This window comes from Pan troglodytes, chromosome 20, assembly GCF_028858775.2.
Source record: "Pan troglodytes isolate AG18354 chromosome 20, NHGRI_mPanTro3-v2.0_pri, whole genome shotgun sequence".
In the NCBI taxonomy this organism is placed as follows: domain Eukaryota; kingdom Metazoa; phylum Chordata; class Mammalia; order Primates; family Hominidae; genus Pan; species Pan troglodytes.
The window spans coordinates 56,493,323-56,510,534 of NC_072418.2; the positions used below are offsets into that span (position 1 = coordinate 56,493,323).

Here is a 17,212-nt window from a genome sequence, read left to right on the forward strand (position 1 = left end):
ATGGGCCGGGCGCGGTGGCTCACGCCTGTAATCCCAGCACTTTGGGAGGCCGAGGCGGACGGATCACGAGGTTAGCAGATGGAGACCATCCTGGCTAACACGGTGAAACCCTGTCTCTACTAAAAACACAAAACATTAGCCGGGTGTGGTGGCGGGTGCCTGTAGTCCCAGCTACTCGGGAGGCTGAGGCAGGAGAATGGCGTGAAGCCGGGAGGCGGAGTGCAGTGAGCCGAGATCGCGCCACTGCACTCCAGCCTGGGCAACAGAGTGAGACTCTGTCTCAACAAAAAAAAAAAGAAAAGAAAAGAAATAGAGTAGATGGTCTTAGAAACGGCAAGGAATCCCAATGAGAGGTTCTACCTGGGACAAAATAGAAAAATGGGAAATCATAATAAGCTCTGGAATTGGGACAGTGGTATTGTTTATTTCCTAGTTGTGGCAAATCTAATGTAAAATATGGACATTAAAGGAAACTGGGTGGAGAACATAGAGAACTTTCCGTACTTTTTGCAACTTTTCTGTAAGTCTAAATTTATTCAAAGGCCGGGCGCAGAGGCTCCTGCCTGTAATCCCAAAACGTTAGGAGGCTAAAGCAGGTAGATCACTTGAGCTTAGTAGTTTGAGACCAGCCTGGGCAAAAAAGTGAGACTTCATCTCCACTAAAATTTTAAAAAATTAGCTGGCTTTGCTGGTGAGCACCTGCACCAGACTGGTTAGCCTGGGCAGCATAGTGAGACCCCGTTTCTATAAATGAGATAAAAATCAGCTGGGTGCCAGGCGTGGTGGCTCATGCCTGTAATCCCAGTGCTTTGGGAGGCCGAGGTGGGCGGATCACCTGAGGTCGAGAGTTTGAGACCAGCCTGACCAACATGGAGAAACCCCGTCTCTACTAAAAGTACAAAAATTAGCTGGGTGTGGTGGCACGCGCCTGTAATTCCAGGTACTAGGGAGGCTGAGGCAGGAGAATCAGTTGAACCTGGGAGGCGGAGGTTGCAGTGAGCCGAGATCACTCCACTGCCCTCCAGCCTGGCTACAGAGCAAGACTCCGTAGCGGGGTATTGCATGCATGTAATCCCAGCTACTCTGGAGACTGAGGCAGGAGAATCATTTGAACCTGGGGGGCGGAGGTCACAGTGAGCCAAGATCATGCTATTCCAGCCTGGGTGACAGAGTGAGACTCCCTCTCAAAAAAAAAAAAAAAAGAAAAAGAAAAAGAAATGCATTTACAGAAGCTAGGAAAATCAAATTCAGGGAGGAGGCTGGAGGGCAAAGAGTGGGTGTGGCCAGACTTTAATCCATTCTCCATCTGTGGGTGGTCCCTAGGGTATAAAACAGCTCCAGGGCCCTGCCTTTCATCCTCAGGATGGGAAGTCCTCACAGAGTTCAGTAAGTATTGGCTTCCCATGGTGTTTCTGCACTTCCCCCGTGGTCATATGAGCTTCACATTTAGGTTGTAAGACTCCCCCTACAATCTCCAACACTGAGTCCTCTCTATTTGTAGTCATGACTCCCATACCTTGATTCTCTGCCCCTAATACTCTTTTTTTTTTTGAGACGGAGTTTCACTCTTGTTGCCCAGGCTGTAGTGCAGTGGTGTGATCTCGGCTCACTGCAACCTCTGCCTCCAGGGTTCAAGCAATTCTCCTGCCTCAACCTCCTGAGTAGCTGGGATTACAGGCATGCACCACCATGCCCAGTTGATTGTTTTTGTATTTTTAGTAGAGGTGGGGTTTCACCATGTTGGCCAGGTCTCAGACTCCAAGCCTTGAGTGATCCGCCCTCCTCAGCCTCCCAAAGTGCTGGGTTTACAGGTGTGAGCCACCATTCCTGGACCGCATTATTGATTTTTTAAAATTTTTGGATTTTGTTCAATTAGTGATTGAGTCTCACTGTGTTGCCCAGATGGGGTTGTCTCCCAGGCTGGAGTGCAGTGGTGAGATCGTGACTCACAGTAGCCTCAACCTCCCTCACCCCAGCGTCCCGTGTAGTTGGGATGGCAGGCATGCAGGACCATGCTCAGCTATTTTTTTTTTTTTTTTGTAGGGTTGGGGTCTCCCACCATTGTCTAGGCTGGTCATCAACACCTGGGCACAAACATCCTTTCACCCCGGCCTCTGAGCCACTGCACCCAGTAGATTTTAGGTTCATTTTATTTTTTATTTAGGTATCCACAAAGGCAGCTTTTTCCTTTTCTTTATTTTTTAAAGAGACAGGGTCTCACTCTGTTTCCCAGGGTGGAGTGCAGTGACCAGATCTTGGCTCTCTGCAACCTCCGCCTTCCAGACTCAAGTGATCCACCTTCATCTCCTGAGTAGCTGGGACTATAGGTGTGCACAAACACACCCAGCTGAGTTTTAAATCTTTTGTAGAGAAGGGGGCCTCAGTATGTTTCCCAGGCTGGTTTTGAAGTCCTGTGCTCAAGCAATCCTTCTGCCTTGGCCTCCCAAACTGCTAGGATTACAGGTGAGCCACCACACCGGGCCTGTCCACGTAATTTAAAAGGTGCTGGACGTGTGCGGTGGCTCACGTCTGTAATCCCAGCACTTTGGGAGGCTGAGGTGGGCGGATCACGAGGTCAGGAGTTCGAGACCAGCCTGGCCAATATGGTGAAACCCTGTCTCTACTAAAAATACAAAAATTAGCCAGGTGTGGTGGCAGGCGCCTGTAATCCCAGCTTCTCAGGAGGCTGAGGCAGGAGAATTGCTTGAACCCAGGAGGCGGAGGCTGCAGTGAGCTGATGATCACGCCATGGCACTCCAGCCTGGGCAACAGAGCAAGACTAAGAAAAAAAAAAGAAAGAAAAAGAAAACAGAAAGTAATTTAAAAAGTGTTATTCAGGAAGGTGTTATTCGGGCTGGGGACTCCCAAAGTGCTGGGATTACAGGCATGAGCCCCAGGGCAGGCCTAGGATTTGCATTACAAGGCTCTTCATTGTTCCTGAGAACTGGAGAGAATGCTCAATCTACCTTTCGCTTTTGAGCAAAATTCAGAAGTCAGTTTTAAATCTCTTATCTTCTGCATAGAGGATGTGCCTGCAGTTTCCAGGTACTGGACAATACAGGGAGGGTACTTCTCAGTCTGTGGCACTCAGCCTTGAGGGCACTTTCTGGTGTCAGAATGAAAGTGCTGTCATAGCTGAGGTCCAATGACTGAGGCGAGCACCGAAAAAACACCATGGGGGTCGGGGCGGGGGGCTCCAGGAGCCACTGCAGGTAAAAGCTAAATCATGGTGCTTGTTCTGCGCCATAAACTGGACTTCAGTCCAGCTTTAAGGAAATGACCAGGGTCTCTGAGTTGTGAGGCTGGGTTCCGTAGCAGCTATAATGCTTGGATTCAGGGATAGCCTGGGTCACACCGTTGCCAGAGAAGAGGCAACCAATCCAGACCCCAAAAGCGGGTTCTTGGATCTCTTGCTGGAAAGAATTTCGAGGCAAGTCGCAACACAGCGAAAGAAGCAAGCTGAGGCCTGGGCTCAATCCTCCTGCTTCGTCCTCCCAAAATGCTGGGATTACACGCACGATCCCCTGTGCCCTGCCAATATTTGGTAATTATAACTGGTGGTCAGCTTACAATGTGGCTATTTCCAGACCATAAGTACCAACTTTATAGGTGCCTTGTGAGTGAGTGCCTTGCTGCTTCAAGCAGTTACTCTCGTGTGTTATTAAACCAGAGGCCTGCTAAGCCTCTGTGCCTAGTAAAGATTACAATTTGGAATGTCAGCCCCCAGCTGTCCTGTGTGATTGGCAGGTTAGGTCCTTGTTGAACCAGAAGCAACTGGCCAGTCATACGGATGCAACTTTCGGGCCAGTAGAAAATTTCTATGTCAACCTGGAGACATAGGGATTGTACCTGAATACCCTATTAGTAAATAAATAGTATTTATTTATAAATTATTTATAATAGTATTTATCTGAATATATCCCAAGCAGCCCAAGTGTGTTCCAGACATAACATTTTTATTTACATTTAAATATCACTAAGATTAGAGATACACATCTAACTCAGGTTTTCAACTAGTCTTAACCATTGAAAGAACTATTGTGGCAGGAGGCAGTGGCTCACGCCTATTATCCTAGCACTTTGGGAGGCCGAGGAGGGCGGATCACAAGGTCAGGAGTTCGAGACCAGCCTGGCCAGCATGGTGAAACCCCATCTCTACTGAAAATACAAAAAAGTAGCTGGGCATGATGGCACAGGCTTGTAGTCCCAGCTACTCGGTAGGCTGAGGCAGGAGAATTGCTTGAACCCGGCAGACGGAGGTTGCAGTGAGCCGAGATCGCGCCACTGAACTCCAGTCTGGGCAACAGAGCAAGACTCTTGTCTTAAAAAAAAAAAAAAAGAGAGAGAGAGAAAGAACTAGTTGTTATCTGTAAGCCATGCTGGTTTAGCCAAAATGCTGCAGTTGTGTATGGCCAGGGATGTTGAGGCTGCAGTGAGCCGATGGCTGTGCTGCTGCTCTGCAGACTGGGAGACAGAGCAAGAACCTGTCTCAGAAAAACAAAAAGTTAGTGAGACAGACATGCCGTTCTGTTACTTTTCCCCTTGCTGGTTCAAAGCTAGGTAGTTGCCAATTAAATGTAATCTTGTAGAGGAAAAATATTTTTCGTTTTTTGAGACAGGATCTCACTCTATTGCCCAGCCTGGAGTGCAGTTGTGGGAGCTCACAGCAACCTCCACCTCCTGGGTTTAGGCAATTCTTCTGCATCAGTCTCCCGAGTCGCTGAGACTACACCTGTGCCCAGAGGGCAGTGGCCAGATCTTGGCTCTCTGCAACCTCTGCCTTCCAGATTCAAGTGAGCCACCTCCGCCTCCTGAGTAGCTGGGACTATAAGTACATACCACCATACCCAGTTAATTTTTGCATTTTTTGTAGATAAGGGGTCTAAGTATGTTTCCCAGGCTGGTTTCGAAGTCCTGTGCTCAAGCAATCCTCATGCCTTGGCCTCCCAAACTGCTAGGATTACAGGCAAGCCACCACACCGGGCCTGTCCACCTAATTTAAAAGGTGTTATTCAGGAAGGTGTTATTCGGGCTGGGGACTCCCAAAGTGCTGGGATTACAGGCATGAGCCCCAGGGCAGGCCTAGGATTTGCATTACAAGGCTCTTCATTGTTCCTGAGAACTGGAGAGAATGCTCAATCTACCTTTCGCTTTTGAGCAAAATTCAGAAGTCAGTTTTAAATCTCTTATCTTCTGCATAGAGGATGTGCCTGCAGTTTCCAGGTACTGGACAATACAGGGAGGGTACTTCTCAGTCTGTGGCACTCAGCCTTGAGGGCACTTTCTGGTGCCAGATGAAAGTGCTGTCATAGTTGAGGTCCAATGACTGAGGCGAGCACCGAGAAAACACCATGGGGGTGGGGGCGGGGGGCTTCAGGAGCCACTGCAGGTAAAAGCTAAACCGTGGTGCTTGTTCTGTGCCATAAACTGGACTTCAGTCCAGCTTTAAGGAAATGACCAGGGTCTCTGAGTTGTGAGGCTGGGTTCCGTAGCAGCTATAATGCTTGGATTCAGGGATAGCCTGGGTCACACCGTTGCCAGAGAAGAGGCAACCAATCCAGACCCCAAAAGCGGGTTCTTGGATCTCTTGCTGGAAAGAATTTCGAGGCAAGTCGCAACACAGCGAAAGAAGCAAGCTGAGGCCGGGCGCGGTGGCTCACGCCTGTAATCCCAGCACTTTGGGAGGCCGAGGTGGATGGATCACCTGAGATCACTATTTTTCTTTTTGTTTTTTGAGATGGAGTTTCGCTCTTTTTGCCCAGGCTAGAGTGCAATGGCACGATCTCGGCTCACAGCAACCTCCGCCTCCCGGGTTCAAGCCATTCTCCTGCCTCAGCCTCCCGAGTAGCTGGGATTACTGGCACGCGCCACCACGCCCAGCTAATTTTGTACTTTTAGTAGAGACGGGGTTTCTCCATGTTGGTCAGGCTGGTCTCCAACTCCCGACCTCAGGTGATCCGCCCGTCTCGGCCTCACGAAGTGCTAGGATTACAGGCGTGAGCCACCACACCCGGCCTGTTTTCTGCATTTTTAGTGGAGACAGAGTTTCACTATGTTGGCCAGGTTGGTCTCAAACTCCTGACCTTGTGATCTGCCCGCCTCGGATTCCCCAAGTGCTGGGATTACAGGCGTGAGCCACTGTGCCCGGCCTCATTTTTCTTTTTTTTTGAGACAGGATCCGACTCTATTGCCCAGCCTGGAGTGCAGTGCAGTGATCTCAGCTCACTGCAACCTCTGCCTCCCGGGTTCAAGCAATTCTCCTGCATCAGCCGCCCAAGTAGCTGAGATTACAGCTGTGCCTGGCTTATGTTTTGTATTTTTAGTGGAGATGGGGTGCCACCATGTTGGCCAGGCTGGTCTTAAACTCCTGACCTCAGTTGATCCTCCCACCTCAGTCTCCCAAAGTGCTGGGGTTACAGGTGTGAGCCACCGCGCCCAGCAAGCATAAGATTTTTTGACACATGAAGGATCACTTGCTGGATGTGCACTGAGAAGTAATGTGCCCATTTCCCAGCCACACTCTCCCAAAGGCTTTTACAGGCGCTGTCCCCGTGAGGTGGTAGAACAGAATGTCAGAATTCAACACATTCCAACACTGTCTTCTGTTGAGCTGTAGGAGGACTGCCTGTGGAGGGACATGGGTTCTATGCTACCTTGCAGGTTTTCCCTGGGGCTTGTGATCATTGTCCGCTTGGTGACATGCAATCTGGGAGTGCTTTCTGGAGTCTGATAAGAACATATTGGCACATTGCCTGTGACGTGTGGGACCCGGGCATTTTGAGTGCTGAGGTGAGTCCTTGATTGTAACTGATGGGGACTGGTATCTTAACTCCAGGTTACTGAAGACTAGGAATTTCTTGCCTTACAGTAAAATTGCAAAGAAGAGTAGCATAAGACGTAGATCAGAAGACTGCAGAATAGATTAACAAATGAATGCCCAAATAAGGATGCTAAACTTGGATTTGCATCAAGAAGACAGATATTGGTCGGGCGCGGTGGCTCACGCCTGCAATCCCAGCACTTTGGGAGGCTGAGGCGGGTGGATCACGAGGTCAGGAGATCGAGATCATCCTGGCTAACATGGTGAAACCCCGTCTCTACTAAAAAAATACAAAAAACTTAGCCGGGCGTGGTGGCAGGCGCCTGTAGTCCCAGCTGCTGGGGAGGCTGAGGCAGGAGAATGGCATGAACCCAGGAGGCGGAGCTTGCAGTGAGCCGAGATCGTGCCACTGCACTTCACCCTGGGCGACAGAGCGAGACTCTGTCTCAAAAAAAAATAATAATAATAATAAAAAGGTCAGGTATTAGGATAGTTTTGAAGCCCACTTGCTCCTATCATGGCATTGAAGCATCAGTTTGTTGCCAATCACTCATTCTTCTGTGTTCATAGACAGGACTGTGGAAATGTACACTTGGATTCTTTCATAGGTAATGCTGAGAAATTTAAAACCAAAAACGGCCGGGTGCCGTGGCTCCTGCCTGTAATTCTAGCACTTTGGGAGGCTGAGGCGGGCGGATTACAAGGTCAGGAGTTCGAGAGCAGCCTGGCCAATATGGTGAAACCCCATCTCCACTAAAAATACAAAAATTAGCCTGGCATAGTGGCGGGCCCCTGAAGTCCCAGCTACTCAGGAGACTGAGTAGAGGAGGAGAATGGCTTGAACATGGGGTGCAGAGGTTGCAGTGAGCTGAGATCGCACCGCTGCACTCCAGCCTGGGCAACAAGAGTGAAACTCTGTCTCAAAAAAAAAAAAAGTGAAATTAAAGTGTATGATTAGAGTGCATGATTGGTTCTGACTGGATGTGTAACATGTGCATAGCCTTCTCATAAATCAAAGGTTTTTATGTGAAACCTACCACTAGTGATGTAAGTGAATTTGTGTAAATGCTGGTGTGTCTGCCTTTTCCTAGCAACTCCCTGGGCAGCCTGAGGATTCTTTGAGGTTATTTTTTTTCAAGATCTGGCTGGGAGCTTCTGCATGAGTGCTGTGTGAACGTCCTCCATCTGCAGTGTGAGGACAGCGAACCCTAGTGTGAGTTAACCACGTAGGAAGAGTTTGAAGTCAGACGTGACATTCAGACTGAGGTCCTCAAAACTGAGGGGCATTTTCTGTGGTTTGAAAGGAAAGTGCACCCAGTTTTGGGGATGTCAATTGTGAATACTCATCATAACCCATCCCCAGCCCCCCATCGCATTGCACCACATGGATGCACCCAGTGGACTGGCCTTTGCTTTTCTATTGTTTCTTTTTCTCTCCACTGCAATCAGCTTTCTCACATTGAATGCATTCCATTTTCTAAGCTCTCTCCTAGGCAAAAATCCCTCTAATGCAAAGCAAAAATGTCTGTTATGCAACATTGTTCTGAGACCCCAGGAATTGCAGTTAACTTGGCTCCTTAGTATGTACTTCCTAAGGCGGGTGGGGTGGCTCGCGCCTGTAATCCCAGCACTTTGGGAGGCGGGCGAGGCACTTGAAACCCTGTCTCTACTAAAAATACAAAAATTAGCTGGACATGGTGACATGTGCCTGTAATCCCAGCTACTTGGGAGGTGCAGACAGGAGCATCGCTTGAACCCAGGAGGCAGAGGTTGCAATGAGCCAAGATAATGCCACTGTACTCCAACCTGGGTGACAAAGCGACACTCAAAAAAAAAAAAAGTGCTTCCTGTGAAGTTTTCCTTTCCCTTCTGCCCCCCATACCAGTCCATCTATTTAGTAGATGTCCTGGTTTCTACCCAGGATATCATGGACCAGGGGTTCTGTCTTCCAGCCTTGAGTACAATGGTGTGACTATAGCTCACTGCAGTCTTAACCTCCTGGGCTCAAGTGATCATCCTGCCTCAGCCTCCAAGTAGCTGGTATTACAGATGCATGTGCCCCCATTCCCAGAGGTTCTTAAATTTATGACAAAAACCCAGAAGCTTGGCTGAAGCAGCTTGTTGGGGCCCACCCACAGATTTTGTTTGGTGCCATAGACCTGGGTTGGGATCTAGGGAGCCATTTTTCTTGGTCTCAATGTAAATGTCTAAGCATTTTCTTTTTTTCTTTCTTTTTTTTTTGGGACAGGGTTTCGCTCTTGTTGCCTAAACTGGAGTGCAATGGCACAATCTTGGCTCACTGCAACCTCTGCCTCCTGGGTTCAAGTGATTCTCCTGCCTCAGCCTCCCAAGTAGCTGGGATTACCGGTGTGCACCACCGTGCCTGGCTAATTTTTATTTATTTATTTATTTATTTTATTTTTTGAGATGGAGTCTTGCTCTGTTGCCCAGGCTGGAGTGCAGTGGTGTGATCTCGGATCATTGCAAGCTCCGCCTCCTTGATTCATGCCATTCTCCTGCCTCAGCCTCCCGACTAGCTGGGACTACAGGTGCCCGCCACCACGCCCAGCTAATTTTTTTGTATTTTTAGTAGAGACGGGGTTTCACTGTGTTAGCCAGGATGGTCTCGGTCTCCTGATCTTGTGATCTGCCTGCCTCGGCCTCCCAAAGTGCTGGGATTACAGGCTTGAGTCTCTGCGCCTGGCCAATTTTTTGTATTTTTAGTAGAAATGGGGTTTCACCATGTTTCCTGCCTATCTATCTGTGTATTTAGACAGGGTCTCACTATGTTGCCCAGGTTGGTCTCAAACTCCTGGACTCAAGCAATCCTCCTGCCTCCACCTCCCAAAGTGCTGGGACTACAGGCTTGAGCCATCCTGCCTGACCATTTGAGAGCTTTTTTTTTTGAGATGGAGTCTCTCTCTGTCTCCCATGCTGTAGTGCAGTAGTGCGATCTTGCCTCACTGCGACCTCTGCCTCCCGGGTTCAAGCAATTCTCCTGCCTCAGCATCCCCAGTAGCTGGGATTACAGGCGCCCCCCACTACACCCAGCTAATTTTTGTATTTTTAGTAGAGACAGTGTTTCACCATGTTGGCCAGGCTGGTCTCGAACTCCTGACCTCAGGTGGTCTGCCCACCTCCGCCTCGCAAAATGCTGGGATAAGAGGCGTGAGCCACCGTGCCTGTCTTCAACAATGATTTCTAATTGCATTTTATGGTGGTGATTGAACATAATGTACTTCAGTCCTTCTCCGTTGTATGCCTCGTGTATTATGTGTCTCATAACGTCTGTCCCGTCCTATGCTACATGTGCATTTGAATGTTGGGGAGGGTTCAGTAGATGTCCATTGAGTTGGTTTGCAAACTTATTTGAAACTTCTACTTACTTCTGCCTAATTCTGCTTATTATTGAGAGTGGACTGCTCTGGGATGCCTTTTGTTTGTACTCTGATTTCAGATGGACCCTGAGAATGCTCAAGCCCCAAACCCTCCCTTGGGAAGTGAAGCTCAGGCTGTGATTTCAAGCCAGGGGGCGTTTTTCTATAACTGGATGAAAAGCACCTCCAGGGCTTGAAGCTCACAGTTTGAGAGCAATCGTCTAAGGAAGTTGATGGCAATGTTGGTAGTTTTTTAAACAAGCATGAAATCAGATTCCTGTGTTTACTTCTGGATGCTGTTGATCCAGGAAATGTACTTAGAAAATTCATTTTAACAGAAATAGTCATAAGCGTCTTGGTAATTTCATGAAGCTACAGTGAGTAAATTGCCTGAGAATTTCCCTGCCCGAAAGGTCTTCAGGAGCGTAATTTTTTAAAATATAGCTTATTTAATACAAATAGAGATGAGGTCTCACTCTTGCCTAGACTGGTGTGCAGTGTCATGTTCACAGCTCACTGTAGCCTCTCAACCTCCGGGGCTCAAGCATCCTCCTGCCTCAGCCTCCCAAAGTGCTGGAATTACAGGTGTCAGCCACCACTCCCTACTCATACTTGCATATTTCTCTTCAAATTCTGTTGAGGTTTTATGGCCTAGCCTGTGGTCTATCCTGGAGAATATTTGTGTGCATGACAATGTGTGTGTGTGTGTGTGTATATATATATATATTTTTTTTTTTTTTTTTTTTTTTTTTTGAGATGGAGTTTCACTCTTGTTGCCCCAGCTGGAGTACAGTGGCATGAATCTCAGCTCACTGCAACTTCCGCCTCCCGGGTTCAAGTGATTTTCCTGCCTCAGCCTCCCGAGTAGCCGGGATTACCCTCCACCACACCCGCCTAATTTTTGTATTTTTAGTAGAGGTGGGGTTTCGCCATATTGACCAAGGTGGTCTTGAACTCCTGACCTCAGGAGTCCTGCCTCGGCCTCTCAAAGTGCTGAGATTACAGGCGTGAGCTACCCTGCCCAGGCTGACCATATATATTCCTAATTTTTGTACTTTTTTTTTTTTGAGACGGAGATTCACTCTTGTGGCCCAAGCTGGAGTGCAATGGCGTGATCTCGGCTCACTGCAACCTGTGCCTCCTGGGTTCAAGCAATTCTCCTGCCTCGGCCTCCCGAGTAGCTGGGATTACAGGTGTGCACCACCACGCCTGACTGACACTGTATATTCTTAAACAGCTCAGATTCCATTTTGGATTCTCCCATCAGGACTGTATGTTCGTGTACTGGAACTTAGGTGAACACTTGGCTCAAAATTCATTGCTGTTCTCTATAAATCTAGCCAGTTCTCTTGGTTAAATTTAAGGTATGTATAGTAGTCGCTGCTTTTTCTTTCGGGGGACAAAACTCAGGAGGATTGCTTCTTGATTCATAAGAGCAACCTGTTGAGATTTTCACGCAAGGAACCCGAGATGTTCATTTAATGGGCTTATAATTTGGGATTCCAGAACACATGCAAACAGGGCAAATGAATGTTTGGCTGTATCTTTACTTTTGTGTTCATTTCAGCCTGGTCAAGGTTTTAGAATCCAAGGAAACCAATAAACACCCAGAGTGCTGGAGCAAGACTGTCTCCTGCTGTGACCCTCAAGATGGAAGCAGTTTCTGTTGTCTGAAAGGAAAGAAAGTGCTTCCTTTTTGAGGGTTACTGTTTGAGAAAAGCAACCTTGAGGTTGATGCTGATGTTTGTAACACACCTGCAGAGTATACTTATAATCAGACTTGGGTGATGTGAGGTTTTGTTTTTACTCCAAGATGGGGGTCTCCACCCAGGCTGGAATGCAGTTGCCCTTCCGACCTAGAACTCCTGGGATGAACTGGTCCTCTATGCCTGAGCCTGCCAAGTAGCTGGGACTATAATATAGGGGTGTGCCGCCATATTTGGTAGATTTTTCAATTTTTTGTAGAGATGGGGCCTCACCCTGGCCAGGATGGTCTCAACTCCTGAGCTCAAGCAATCCTACAGGTGTGAGCCACCGTGCCCATTTTAAAGATAGTTGACATGATCAAGCATAGTGGGGCACACAGCCCCAGCTACTGCAGAGGCTGGGGTGGGAGAGTCTCTTGATTTCAATGCTATACCGTGCACTAATGACACCTTTGAATAGCCACTGCACTCCAGCCTGGGCCAACATAGCAAGATCCCATCTCTTAAAAAAAAATACATTACATGGCACCTGGTTCCAGAGACACCATTTGTGTTGGTCAAACAATGGCCTCCTATAAATTTAGTTTAATGAATCCAAACCATGTTTCCTTCATTAAGAGAGTAAATAAGCCTCCAAGTCTATCCAGTCTTTTTGAGACAGAGCTTGGCTCTTGTCACTCAGGCTAGAGTGCAATTGTGCAATCTCAGCTCACTGCAACCTCTGCCTCCTGAGTTCAAGGAGTTCTCTCACCTCAGCCTCCCAAGTAGCTAGAATGACAGACGCCTGCCACCATGACCAGCTAATTTTTGTGTTTTTACTAGAGATGGGGTTTCACCATGTTGGTCAGGCTGGTCTCGAACTCCTGACCTCCGTGATCCACCCACCTCAGCCTCCCAAAGTGCCGGGATTACAGACGAGAGCCACCACGCCCGGCCTATCCAGTCTTGTTCTGCAGTCCCCAATGGGGATTTTTTTTTCCTGTTCATTTGTCTTTTTATTTTAATCTACTTGTCCCTGACACTGAAAATTTTTCCTTCCCAACAACTTACCATCATTTCTCAGAATAGACCTGCTTCCTCTGTGAGAAGCTTATAGTTGATTCAACCCTCAACCACTAATGCCAACCCTAGTGAGTTCTTTTGACTACAGCTGGACCATTTATCCTATTTCCTGTGGGTAACGATTCCAATGTACCATTCCAACAGGCAAAACCTCGCCTCTAAATACAGGTTGCTTGGCAAGATCTAAAAATGTTTGCTGTGCCTAATATAAACTATTGTAAAGAAAATCCATCTCAATCACAGTGACAAATGTCACATGAGACAAAACCACAGATATTTTCACAAAAATAGGGTCCTTTAGAACCCTAGAAGGGTCTCTCTAGTAACAGGTGGGATGTTCAGCAGCTCTTGTTGTTGCCACAGTGAGCGATGCCTGTTCGTCCAGCCCTTAACACCTCTTACTCCATGGAAGTTATGCCTGCACTGCTCTATAGAACGCCTCTTGGGTTGAGGTAGAGTTGGAGGGGACCTCAGTGTCCCTTGCTGATGGGATGTGCACTGCTTAGCAAGCGCACGGAGGTGGAGTGCATGGGCTCTGAGTTTTTATTGGGTAAATGCAGCCGAAATGTAGTGTGCATGAACAGGTCAAAAAATTGCACGTTTGATTTAATTTTTAAATTTTAGAGATGGGGGTCTCACAGTGTCACCCAGACTAAACTGGGCTGTGCTCCTATGCGTACCCTAGTAGCTGGGACTTCAGGTGAATATTAACCCATGCATAGGCAAGGAGAGAGGAAGGCTCTGACAGTCTGTGATCTCCCCTCACTGCAACCTCCACCCTCTGGACTGGGAACGTCAGGGCACTGCACCGATGCAGGCAGGATGAGCCGAGGGGAAAGGAGAGCCAGGCATCACTGGCTGGGGACATTTTGGGTTTGATCTGGATGGAGCAGGTGTCTCCTGGAGAGAGAGCCCCTGGGATTTTCACTCTGCTCCCTGGCTGTCTTAGTCATGGAATCTGACAACAGAGACTCCTGCCCAGGGCCACTTCATTTGGTTTCTGGAGCCCAGTGGTCCTTCCTGCCTGGACTTAGGATCTTTTGGGGAAGTTTGGGATCTGGCAGGGCATCTGCATAATCCATAGAAATCCCTGAGAGTCACTTCCCTTGGCTGACATCTCCATGTTCCTACCCATTACCTTCCAAAGGAGACCCTTAACTGAATTACCAAAGGGGGCTTCCCAGAGCAGGGAAACCCGGTTAACTTTCTATTTCAGGTCAACAGTATACTTGAGATGTACTTGAACTAGAAATGATTGGTTGTTTAGGTGTGGGCATTTGTTTTTCCTAACTTAGTCTCCAAGAAAAAAAAAATTATTGAGGTTTTACAGCCTAGCCTGTGGTCTATCCTGAAGAATGTTCATGTGTGTGACAATGTACATTCTTTTTTTCCCCCCTGCTCTGTCAAATCTTACTGAGGAGCTTTTACGGCCTAGTCTGTGGTCTGTCCTGGAGGGTATTTGTGTGTACAACAATGTATATTCTTAAACATTATCTTAGATTCCATTTTGGATGTTCCCATCAGGACTGTGTGTTTCTGTGCTGGAACTCAAGTGAACACATGGCTCAAAATCCATTGCTGTTCTCTAGAAATCCAGCCCAATTCTCTTGGTTAAAGATAAGGTATGTGTAGTAGGCATTGCTTTTTCTCTTTGGGGACAAAACTCAGGAGGATTGCCCCTTGATGAACAAGGCTAACCTGCTGAGCCTCTGAAGCAAGGAACTGGAGATGGTCCTTTCAGGGGTTTATGTTCTGGATTCCATAAAACATGCAAACAGGGGCAATGAATGCACCTTTTTTATTTTTATTTTTTTTTTGAGATGGAGTCTTACTCTTGCCAGTCTGGAGTGCAGTGGCACGATCTCGGCTCACTGCAACTTCTACCTCCTGGTTCAAGTAATTCCCCTGCCTCAGCCTCCTGAGTAGCTGGGACTACAGGTACATGCCACCACAAGCGGCAAATGGTTGTATTTTTAGTAGAGACGGAGTTTCACCATGTTGGCCAGGATGGTCGTGGTCTCTTGACCAGCCTCCCAAAGTGTTGGGATTCCAGGCGTGAGCCAACGCGCCTGGCCAATGAATGCATCTTTATTTTTGTGTTCATTTTAATCTGGTAAGGTAAATTCCAACAAAAAACCCAGAGTTTTGGAGCGAGAAGATCTCATGCAGTCATTCTCCAAAAGAAAGCACTTTCTGTTGTCTGAAAGCAGAGTGCCTTCTTTTGGAGCGTTACTGTTTGAGAAAAACCACGTTGAAGTTGATGCTGATCTTGGTAACACATTTGCAGAGCGTGCTTATCATCAGACTTGCATGATGTTGGGGTTCTGTTTTTGTTTAGTTTTTTTGCAACACAGGGTCTCTTGCCCAGGCTGGAGTGCGGTGACACTTCCAACCTAGACCTCTTGGGCTCAGTTGGTCCCCGCCCCCGCCCCCCCCCCCTTTTTTTTTCTCTTGAGACAGTCTCTGTCTGTGGCCCAGGCTGGAGTGCAGTGGTACGTTCTCTGCTCACTGCAACCTCTGCCTCCCGAGTAGCTGGTATTACAGGCACATGCCACCACGCCTGGCTAATTTTTGTATTTTTAGCAGAGATGGAGTTTCATCATGATGGCCAGGTTAGTCTTGAACTCCTGACCTTAGGTGATCCGCCTGCCTCGGCCTCGCAAAGTGCTGGGATTACAGGCATGAGCCACTGTGCCTGGCCCACAACGTATATTCTTAAATATCATCTTAGATTCCATTTTGGTTGCTCCCATCGGGACTGTGTGTTTCTGTGCTGGAACTCAAGTGAACACATGGCTCAAAATCCATTGCTGTTCTCTAGAAATCCAGCTCAATTTTCTTGGTTAAATATAAGGTATGTGTGGTAGGCTTTGCTTTTTCTCTTTGGAGACAATACTCAGGAGGGTTGCCCCTTGATGAACAAGGCTAACCTGCTGAGCCTTTGAAACAAGGAACTGGCGATGGTCCTTTCAGGGGTTTATGTTCTGGATTCCAGAAAACATGCAAACAGGGACAATGAATGCATCTTTATTTTTGTGTCCATTTTAACCTGGTAAGGAAAATTCCAACCAAAAACCCAGAGTTTTGGAGCGAGAAGATCTCATGCAGTCATTCTCCAAAAGGGAGCACTTTCTGTTGTCTGAAAGAAAACAAAGTGCCTCCTTTTAGAGTGTTACTGTTTGAGAAAAACCACCTTGAAGTTGATGCTGATCTTGGTAACACATTTGCAGAGCGTGCTTATCATCAGACTTGCATGGTTCTGTTTTTGTTTAGTTTTTTTGCAACACAGGGTTTCTGTTGCCCGGGCGGGAGTGCGGTGGCACTTTCAACCTAGACCTCTTGGGCTAGTTGGTCCCCCCCACTTTTTTTTTTGTTGTTCTTGAGACAGAGTCTCACTATGTGGGCCAGGCAGGCAGGCAGTGACACATTCTCTGCTCACTGCAACCTCTACCTCCCGAGTAGCTGGTATTAAAGGCACGTGCCACCACGCCTGGCTAATTTTTGTATTTTTAGCAGAGATGGAGTTTCACCACATTGGCCAGGTTAGTCTTGAACTCCTGACCTCAGGTGATCCGCCCGCCTCTGCTTTCCAAAGTGGTGGGATTACAGGCATGAGCCACCCTGCTCGGACTCCAGGGTTTTTTTTTTTTAATTATTATTTGTATTTTTTTGTGCTGCCAAAGCAAGCACTTGTGTGTAGGAATTTTTTTTGTTTTGTTTTGTTTTGTTTTTGAGATGGAGTCTCATTCTTGTCGCCCAGGCTGGAGTGCAGTGGCATGATCTCGGCTCATTGCAACCTACGCCTTCCAGGTTCAAGCGATTCTCCTGCCTCAGCCTCCTGAGTAGCTGGGATTTCAGGTGCATGCCACCACGCCCGGCTAATTTTTGTCCTTTTGGTAGAATCGGGGTTTTGCCATGTTGGTCCGGCTAATCTCGAACTCCTGACCTCAACTAATCCACCTGCCTCAGCCTCCCAAACTGCTGAGATTACAGGCATGAGCCACCGCACCCAGTGAGGAGTTATTTTTAATGTGAGCAAACAGTATATTCTTTTTTTTTTTTTTCATAGACAGGGTCTCAAAAATATATGATGTATATTTAATCATATAGTCTTATCATGTATATAATGTAGTCATATGTACACCAAACCCTGTTCTACACACGGAGAACACTCTTGTATCACTTTGGGTATTTATTTACTTGTTTCTTTCTGTGTTTTTCTTGTTTGTTTGTTTGTTTGTTTTGTT

General features: G+C 47.5%; 6 non-coding genes across 6 annotated transcripts; all 6 read left to right on the forward strand.

The window, feature by feature from the left end:
- The first annotated feature begins 3,072 nt into the window (after positions 1 to 3,072).
- MIR512 (microRNA mir-512) lies at positions 3,073 to 3,155 on the forward strand. Its single transcript, NR_035834.1, has one exon. It is a non-coding gene; the product is annotated as a microRNA mir-512 (primary transcript).
- A 4,926-nt stretch (positions 3,156 to 8,081) lies between these two features.
- MIR1323 (microRNA mir-1323) lies at positions 8,082 to 8,153 on the forward strand. The gene has a single exon (NR_035663.1). It is a non-coding gene; the product is annotated as a microRNA mir-1323 (primary transcript).
- A 2,152-nt stretch (positions 8,154 to 10,305) lies between these two features.
- Positions 10,306 to 10,429, forward strand: MIR498 (microRNA mir-498). The gene has a single exon (NR_035825.1). It is a non-coding gene; the product is annotated as a microRNA mir-498 (primary transcript).
- A 1,398-nt stretch (positions 10,430 to 11,827) lies between these two features.
- MIR520E (microRNA mir-520e) lies at positions 11,828 to 11,913 on the forward strand. The gene has a single exon (NR_035859.1). It is a non-coding gene; the product is annotated as a microRNA mir-520e (primary transcript).
- Positions 11,914 to 15,125: 3,212 nt separating this feature from the next.
- Positions 15,126 to 15,207, forward strand: MIR515-1 (microRNA mir-515-1). The gene has a single exon (NR_035835.1). It is a non-coding gene; the product is annotated as a microRNA mir-515-1 (primary transcript).
- An 857-nt stretch (positions 15,208 to 16,064) lies between these two features.
- Positions 16,065 to 16,150, forward strand: MIR519E (microRNA mir-519e). The gene has a single exon (NR_035854.1). It is a non-coding gene; the product is annotated as a microRNA mir-519e (primary transcript).
- Positions 16,151 to 17,212: the final 1,062 nt, after the last annotated feature.